Genomic DNA, 7,350 nt, shown 5'->3' with positions numbered 1-7,350 from the left:
CTGTGTCACTGTCACTTCCTCCAGAACCTTCCTGGACTCCCCTACACAAGCCCAGGGTGTGCCCTCACCCGCCCACCCTGGATCACCGGAATTCCAATCCCGGCCCACCCTTCCCTGCCAGGTGAAGAACTGTGCCTGGTCAATAAGACCGTAGAGGTCCTTGGCCATTGCTATTGCAGTTGGAATTGTTACTGTGTTTACACAGGGTGACCAACACCCGCCCCCAGTTTGTCCAGGACCGCTCAGATTTGAGCGCTGGAACTGCGGGGAAACCCTCATTTCCGGGGAACCCCAGAAGGCTGGTCAGCCTATTTAGGATGGATCTTTCACTTGATATCCCAACCCCCGAGAGCCAGAAAGGGAATCTCCCCCCTCCTTCCATGGTAACCTTCATTCATTCATCCACTCATCCCTTTATTCAACTCCTTTATTCAGCAAGTATTTATGAAGCATCTACTACATAGCAGACACTCTTCTAGGTGCTGGGGACAGTAAACTGAGAAGGTGTGATTTCTTACATGGGGATGATGTCTCGGAGACCACTGCAGGGCATGGGAGGTGGGAGAGGGAAGGGGCAGTTCTAAATGCAGGCTCTGACGGGATTGGGGCAGACCTTGCCCTAAGCCAGGCTGGTTGCTTCAACACAGCTGTCCTCACCCAGGGCCATCCTGCTTCCGCCTCACCCAGTTCTTCGGTGATGTCTGGGGAAAATCTGTGGTTGTCACAACTGGGGGGAAGGGGCCCCTGGAATCAAATGGGTGGGGACAGGGATGCTGCTGAACCCCACACAGTGCCCAGGAGGGGCCCCCAGCAGAGAATGACCCGCCCCGAATAACCCCAGTGCCATGGGGGAGACCCTGCACTAATATTATTCAGACCCACTGGTGCCCCGAGATTCCCGCACAGGCAGGGACTCTAACCGGGTCAACTCTGTATCCCGAGGTGACCTAGAGTGGGGCAGCCAGGAGGGCTGAGTATCAGGGATGAAATGACAAATCTCTGTGTCCACTCTCCCCGCCACACCCCAGAGTCGATGGCCTCTATCTCCTCCCTGTGCAGGTAGCTTTTCCCTGAGCCATTTCTTCTTGTCAAGGTCCCTGTCGCAGTTTGTGTTCCCCGAAGATGACGTTGAGAGCAAGGATTGGAGTGCAGGTGTTTGATGTGAGACGTGCAGAGAACAGATACAGCTGCCATAGGGTCCCGCAATTCCACTCCTGGGCAAAGATCTGGAGAAAATTCTAATTCAAATATATACATACACCCATGGGATTTCCCTGGTGGTCTAGTAGTTAAGACTCTGTGCTTCCAGTGCAGGGAGCATGGGTTCCATCTCTGGCCAGGGAACTAAGATCCCACATGCATGCAGTGTGACAAAAAAAATAAAGAAAGAGAGAAAGAAAGAAAGAAAAAAAAGAAAGAAAGAAAGAAAGAAAGAAAAGATACATGCACCCCAATGTTCATTGCATCACTATTTATCATAGGCAAGATGTGGAAGCAACCTAAATGTCCACTGATGGGTGAATGGATAAAGATGATGTGGTACATATATACAATGGAATATATTCAGCCATAAAAAGAATGAAATAATGCTATTTGCAGCAACGTCGTGGATGGACCTAGAGATTATCATACTAAGTGAAGTAAGTCAGAAGAGAAAGACACATATATGATCTCTTATATGTGAAATCTAAAATACGACACAAATGTACTTGTCTACGAAACAAAAACAGACTCACAGACATAGAGAACAGGCTCGTAGTTGCCAAGGGGGAGAAAGAGTGAGGGAGGGTTGGATTGGGAGTTTGGGGTTAGCAGACGCAAACTATTAAATATAGGATGGATAAGCTACAAGGTCCTACTGTCTAGCACAGGGAACTATATTCAATATCCTGTGATAAGCCATAATGGAAAAGAAAGACTTTTATTTATAGGTTCCATCCCTAACTGAGCTGGCCCGTCCCCTCCCACGGTTCTAAATGCAGCCCGAGGCTGCAGACTTCCCACCGTGGTCTTCCGCTCCAGAGCAAGCCACCTGCAAACCAGCCGCATCTTCCCAGGGGCTGGCAACTCTCCTTTGCTACTGATTCCAAGACACATCCAGATAGCACAAATGTGACCATGAAAACAAACACAGGCATGTTCAAATCAGGGAAATAACATTCTTATCTCTGTTTAGTAGTTGGTTAATTTTAGAACAGCTTAGAGTTACAAAAAAGTTGCAAAGATCTGTACAGAGTGCTGTGGACCCCCGACCCAGTACCCCTATTTCCAACACGTTAGTACTTTAGTACGTTAGTACGACATGCTTATCCAACTAAGGAACCGAGATGGATATATTATTATTAACTAAAGTCCACACTTTATTAGAATGTCCCTAGCTTTCCCCTAACATCCTTTTTCTGTCCCAGTCTCCTCTGGGCAGTGACATTTCTCAGACGTCCCTGGGTTTTGATACCTTGAAAATTTTGAGGAGGAGTGGTCAGGTATTTTGTCCCTCAATTTCTTTGTCTGTTGGTTTTCTGATGTTTTTCTTATGGTTGGGCTGGAGTTATGGGGTTTGGGGTGGAAGATCCAGACAGAGATAAAAATGTCATTCTCCTCAGCTCACATCATCAAGGATACACACCATCAAGGATACACACATCAAGGATACACACCATCAACGGGACTTGTGACACACAATTTTACCCTTGATCACCTGGCCAGTAGGGTCTTTTTTTTTTTTTTTTTGCTGCGTTGGGTCTTCATAGCTGCACGTGGGCTTTCTCTAGTTGCGGCAAGCAGGGGCTCCTCTTTGTTGCAAGCACGTGCTTCTCGTTACAGTGGCTTCTTTTGTTTCAGAGCACAGGCTCTAGATGTGCGGGCTTCTGTAGTTGTGGCATGGGGGCTCAGTAGCTGTGGCTACCAGGATCTAGAGCGCAGGCTCAATAGTTGTGGCCCACGGGCTTAGTTGATCTGCGGCGCATGGGATCTTCCCGGACCAGGGCTCAAACCCGTGTCCCCTGCATTGGCAGGTGGATCCTTTTATTTTCCTTTTGGAACCAAAACTTTAATCCCAAGGATTCTCACAAAACATGTTACAAATGACAGCATGAAAAAAAAATTGCCCAGTAACTCAAAGTACAGCTCTACAATATACCCTTAATCTGGCAGGACATTGGTATCTTGATAATCTCAACTTCCAAAAAACATTACAAAGAGCTATGTATTCATGTACAGCAATCACAGAGGGGACTTAGGACCTAACTCAAAGGTAAACTAACTTCCTTGAAACTTCTTAGATTCTAAACTCACTGGACAACCTCTTGTCCAGTGTGAAGACTAGTGGAATTCTTAAACCTCTAATCTAGGGTAAGGGTGTGGCTTTCATTTCTACCTGCTGGCTTGTGTTCACAGCACCTTTTAAGGACTGCTTGCTTAACTACAGCTGCATACCATATCTCAGCTACAGAAAGCCTTTTCAATGTTTGCCAGTGTTGTTTCCATGATAATAAACATCACACTTTAGGTGGGCAGGAGTTAGAGTTTTATTATCAGTCTAGCCAAGACCAAAAATTCAAAGCAAAATCAATTTTGCTTAGGAGAACATTGTAAAGAAACAACTCTTCATATTACATGCCTCATATGACCCATTTCAAACCACAGAGAATGACACCTTTATGTGTCACTGTTCCAAGAGACAAACAAATGTGAACAGCTAAAACATTTAAAAAGTGCATCAAGCTTCGGAAGTCTCAAACGAAACTTGAATTTTCTGTACATACTCCTGTCAAATGAAGGTATTTCCTGTGCACCACTCCTCTTGCAAAGTGGTCTGCTATTTCCTTTCATTTGACCTGGATCGTCTAGGAGACCTAGAGAAAGATCGGGACGGCTTGCGGTTTCTCTCCTGGGACAGTGATCTCTCTCTTCTCCTATATCTACTAAAGGGACCTGCTCCGGCTGCGGGAGAAGCTTCTCCGTCTTGGAGATCTGTGGTGAGGGGGAGGACTCCTCCTCCGATAATCATCTCGAGGGCGACGACCCCAAGAAGAAGGCAGCCACGATTTCGACTTCTCCTTTCCCCATTCGACAGGTCCACTCTTACTCGGCAGCCACAGAGTGTTCGCCCGTCTACTTCTCAGACAGCATCCGCTGCATCTCGGGGATCTTCATTTTCAACAAGAGCGAAGCCGGGAGGGTTTTTAGCAACCCACACACTTCGGAGTGGTCCATAATATCCTAAAACTCGTTCGAATTCAGTCTTGTTACTACTGTTTCCAAGATTCCTTACATAAACGTTACAGTCCAACGGACAGGAATCCCGATGCAAGACCCTCCTGGCTCCCGGGTTTCATGGGCCACAGGGTGATCCCGGGCCTCTAGAACCTGGCAGCTGAATCGGCTCGCACAAGCTGGCCTGTGGGGATGCTTTTCCCCCTGTGTGTCCAGCCTGGGGCCATGCTGTCTAGGCCCGACCTCCAGGGTGACAGGGTGAACCCCAGGTCCCTGGAGCAAACAGAGCCCTGGTGACCAGACTCAGGGGGCTGGGGCGGCAGCTGGACATGTGTGGCCACCCTGGTGGTGTTTGGCCCCATCTGCAGTTCCAGTTCCAGCTGAGAGCTTCACTGTGTTATATTCTCCTGGTTAAGGATCCCCGGTGTCATTTGACAGAAATGTAGATGGTGTGTTCTTTCTCTTTTCTCTCTGCTTCCTCTCGTCCTTCTCCCCCTCCCTCTCTCCTTCTCCCTCTGTCCCCCTCTCTCTCTCTCTTCCCTCTCCCCCTTTCCTCTGCGTCTCTCTCTTTCCCTCTCTCGCTCCCCCCCGTCCCTCTCCCCACTCCCTCTCCACCTCCGTCTCCCCCTCGCTCTCCCCCATCCCTCTCTCTCTCCCCTCCCCCTCCCTCTACCTCCTCGCTCTCCCCCGTCTCTCTCCCTCCTCCCCCCTCCCTCTTCCCACCTCCCCCGTCCCTCTTCCCTCTCCCTCTCTTCCTTCGTCTCTCCCTGTCCCTGTTTCCCTGTTCTGCACGCTCTCCCTCTACCTCTTTCCTTCTCCCTGTCCCTCCACCTCCTTCCCTCTCTGGAGGGAAGGAGGTGGAGGGAGAGGGAGAGAGAGGGGGGAGAGGGAGAGAGGGAGAGAGGGAGGGAACGAAAGACGTCTCTCTCTCTCCCTCTCTCCCTCCCTCCCTCTTTCCCTCTCCCTCCCTCCCTCTTTCCCTCTCCCTCCCTCCCTCTATCCCTCTCTCCCTCCCTCCAACTCTCCCTGTCTCCCTCTCCCTCTCTCTCTCCCTGTCCCTGTTTCCCTGTTCCGGTCTCCCTCTCCTTCTCCCTCTCCCCCTCCCCCTCTCCCTCTCCCTCTCCCTCTCCCCCTCCCTCTCCCTCTCCCTCCATCTCTCCCTCTGCCTTATCTCTGCCTCTCTGGGAGGGAGTGAGGGAGAGGGAGAGATGGAGGGAGGAGAGTTGTAGCCAGACGGAGAGGGAGGAAAAGGAGGGAGGGAGAGGGAGAGAGTGAGGGAGAGACATCTTTCGCTCCCTCCATCACTCTCTCCCTCTCCACCCTCTCTCTCCCTCTCCCCACTCCCTCTCCATCTCTCTCTCCCTCTCCCCCCTCCCTGTTCATCTCTCTCTCCCTCTCCCTCCACCTCCTTCCCTCTCCAGAGAGGGAAGGAGGTGGAGGGAGAGGGAGAGGGAAAGAGGTAGAGCCAGAGCATGCGGAACAGGGAAACAGGGACAGGGAGAGAGGAAGGGAGAGAGGGAGAAGGGGAGAGGGAGAGGGAAAGGGGGAGAGGGAGAGGGGGAGGGAAAGAGGGAGAGAGAGAGAGGGACAAGGAAAGAGGGACAGGGAGAGAGGGAGGGAGAGAGGCAGAGGGAGCGATAGAGGGAGAGATGGGGGGAGAGGGAGAGTGAGAGGCAGTGAGGTAGAGAGAGAGAGGGAGAAAGGGAGAGAGAGAGGGAGAGCGGTAGAAATGCTGAGGAGGGGGGCTCCCTCCCCCTCCCACTCCCATCCTCTCCCTACTGCTTTCTCTTTTTTCTGCTTCAACAAACACCAGGCGCCTTTTAGATCAGCCCTGAAGTCAACGTCGATGCTTGGACAGCCTGACCTCCCCGCTGCCTTCCAGCCCAGGACCACCGCTGGGAGATGAAGTCTGCGGGGCCCTGGGCGCAGGCTGCACAGGCACCTCCTCTGATGCCCAATCTCTCCTCGTTTACGAGGCAGCCGACACTCCTCTCCCTGACTCCCCAAGATTTGGGGCCTTTTTAGTATGTGTCGATAATGCCATGAGCGACTATTTAACTCTTCCACGAGGACCCATCTCCCAAAATGCAGTGGTTTTCAGCCTTGGCTGCACTAGAGAACCCCCAGGGAAGGGAGAGACGTCTCTCCCTCCCTCTCTCTTTCTCTCCCTCTGTACTTCTGTCTACCTCTCTCCCTCTCCCTCTCCCTCTGGGGTGATGCCCGAGGAGCTCAGAATCGCAGATGGCCCCCCCATCCCCTCTCTGTGGCTTGCATGGGGGATGCACCTTCTCACTGTGGCCCGGGCATGGCCTTGACATTCAGACATCGGGTCCTGCACGGACACTTGTGTTTGTTCCACAGCGCACGTGGCTGCAGTCTGTGCTTCTGTAGATGGGGGCTGTGCGTGAGCCCTTCATCTTCCCCGCAGACACCACTGGTGCTCGCTCGGCCTCGCGGGTGATGCGGGGGGCCCGGGGGACGGTCTTGTGTCCCCACCTTCTTGGGCTACAGACAGGCCACGCTGGTCCTGTGGTGACTGGGGGCTCCCAGGAGAACCCCACTGCAGACCGGAGAGGTGGCCCCCGAGAAGGTGGCGTACGCCTGGGGCCGGGCCTCATCCGTGAGCCACGGGCCACCTGCAGCAACAGGTGTCTCACCGTCCAGGGGCTGGGTGTTCGGGCGCCGTGGGGTTGAGCTACTGTCTGCACGGCAGCCGTGTTGGTCTTGTTGAGCCCGGGGACGCCCCTTGGTGGCTCCTGGAGAGCCTGGCCGCATTTCTTCCTGCCCTTGGCCTTAGAGCCCATCACGTTCATGCCATTTCTGCTTCCAAAAGGACCTGTGTTAATAAAGACCACGTGTTAGGACAGCACCAAAGTGTCTAGAAATCCGGGCCAGGAGGAGGAGGGAGGGGGATTGGCTGTGCCCAACACAGGACCCCGTGGGTCTGCTAATCAGCATCCAGGCCAGTAGACCTCCGAAGGCACTGTGTTCCTGCCGAGCATAGGGAAACGCACTGCACTCTCGCGTGGAGCAGCTTAATTTCCCCGGCGCTCGCCCACGTTCGGGGACACCGTTCTGGCACGTCCCACCTGGCGTGGAAGTCTTCCTACGCACTGCCCTAGCCTGAGCTGCACT

At 52.7% G+C, this 7,350-nt stretch overlaps 1 pseudogene; it reads right to left on the bottom strand.

The window, feature by feature from the left end:
• Positions 1-3,817: 3,817 nt before the first annotated feature.
• On the bottom strand, positions 3,818-7,019 carry LOC136133548 (serine/arginine-rich splicing factor 3 pseudogene; annotated as a pseudogene).
• Positions 7,020-7,350: the final 331 nt, after the last annotated feature.

This window comes from Phocoena phocoena, chromosome 14, assembly GCF_963924675.1.
Source record: "Phocoena phocoena chromosome 14, mPhoPho1.1, whole genome shotgun sequence".
In the NCBI taxonomy this organism is placed as follows: Eukaryota; Metazoa; Chordata; class Mammalia; order Artiodactyla; family Phocoenidae; genus Phocoena; species Phocoena phocoena.
Note: the sequence above shows the minus strand (reverse complement) of the source record. Positions and strands in the feature narration are given on the sequence as shown.